Below are 1,816 nucleotides of genomic sequence, written 5' to 3'. Positions count from 1 at the left end.
GGTAAGTCCTTCCTAGTCTCCCTCTTCTCCTCCTTTCTACTGGCATTCAATCCTCAGTAAGTTTCCTTATTATGTTGAAACCAATAATTCTCAGATTCTAGAACCCCTCTATAGTAGTGGTTCTCAACCTTCCTAATGATGCACCCTTTAATACAGTTCCTTGTGTTGTGTTGACTCCCTAACCGTAAAATTATTTGTTGCTACTTTCTAACTGTAATTTTGCTACTCTTATGAATTGTAATATAACTATCTGTGTTTTCCAATGATCATAGGTGATCCCTGTTAAAGGTTGTTTGACCACCCAAAGGAGACACAACCTATAGGTTGAGAACCACTACTCTATAGTCTTTTGATATCTCTCTTGGGCATCTGATACAAATGGAAGCCAATCTGCTTCACCCGGGGATCTCTCAATTTCAGATGAAGGGAGCCCCTATTTCCTATGTACTCAAGTTAAAAATTCTGTGTTGTGGTTTAAATGGGAAATGTGCTACATGGACTCATGTGTCTTAGCACTTGGTTTCCAGTTGATGGTGGTGTTTGGGAATATTATGGAGCTCTTAGGATGTACAGCCTAGCTGGAAGAAACAGACCAATGGGAGCAGACATTGAGGTTTTATATAGACCAACCCCACTTTCTGTCCACTTTCTGCTTCCTGACTGCATGCACTGCACAGGCGACCAGGCCATCAATGCCATATCACCTTACTGTAAACCAAATGAACTCTCCATAAGTTGTTTCTCATCAAGTGTTTGGTCAGAGTAGAAATGTAACTAGCCTACCTTGGATCATCTTTGGCACCTCTCTACCTTCTCGGCCTCTATATTCAAGAAGTGCCAGGTCTAGAAAACAAGCCTTCCTGCTGCCTTCATACAAATCTCTTGAGTTGTAGAGTAGCCTCTTGCCCTCCTGATTGCATTTTGCCCCCTGCCGAGTTTGATCCCCCAAGCTGAAAGTGAATGAGACTTTTAAGGCATGCATCACCTAAGGCCACATTTTTCCTTGAACCCCAGGATTGTTTCCTGTTCCACTTGGAATAAGACTGTGGCATTTATAATCTGCTCCATGTACATCCTTTGATGTCATCTCCCTCTGTCCATCTTCCACTTGTTCTACCCCAGACACCTTGGATCTTTGCACTTTCTCTTGCAGGATATTTGACCACACTGTAAACCCTGAGGTTGTGTTATTTACTGAAAACTCCTGTTTCTAGTTGTGGTGTGGTGAAGCCTTTAGCACACACCTTTGCTCCCTCTAGTGGGAATACAGAGATGCCCTTAGTACCCAGTTTTAATCCCAAACAATGAAGGTAAAGTTGGTTTGTAGGTGGAAGCACCATGTTTAAAAGTGAGGGGCAGACAAAGTAGCAAATCAGAGAAAGATTTGGTAGGAAGAGAGAATAAGCTAAATACAGGTGAAGACAAAATGAGCCAAAGAATGAGAAGGAACCAGAAGATTAAAACATATTGCTAAATTTAATGTCAGGCCAAGAACAATTCAGTTAGAGGCCAAGGAAAGAGCCAGATTGAATCAGTCAGCTAGGAGAGGAGTTTGAGTCAGAAGAGCTTATTTGACCATCTAACCAGAGATCAGAAAGAGCTAGAAAGGGTGAGCTTATTCAGAACTAAGTGTCAGAAGCTGAAAACATTCTAGGACTAAATCAGATTGTATAGAGGCTAGAAGCTTCTAGGACTAGCCTAGGTTAGCAGACTGAGGCAGAAAGCCTCTGAGACAACAGTTACATCAGGAAAATAAAAGTTGCTTTTACATCATCAATAGGAGGAGAGGAGCTCGGCCCTGTGAAAGTTCTGTGCC

This window comes from Mastomys coucha, unplaced genomic scaffold (assembly GCF_008632895.1).
Source record: "Mastomys coucha isolate ucsf_1 unplaced genomic scaffold, UCSF_Mcou_1 pScaffold18, whole genome shotgun sequence".
Taxonomy (NCBI): Eukaryota; Metazoa; Chordata; class Mammalia; order Rodentia; family Muridae; genus Mastomys; species Mastomys coucha.
The sequence above is the reverse complement of the archived record's forward strand: the minus strand, read 5'-3'. Positions refer to the sequence as shown.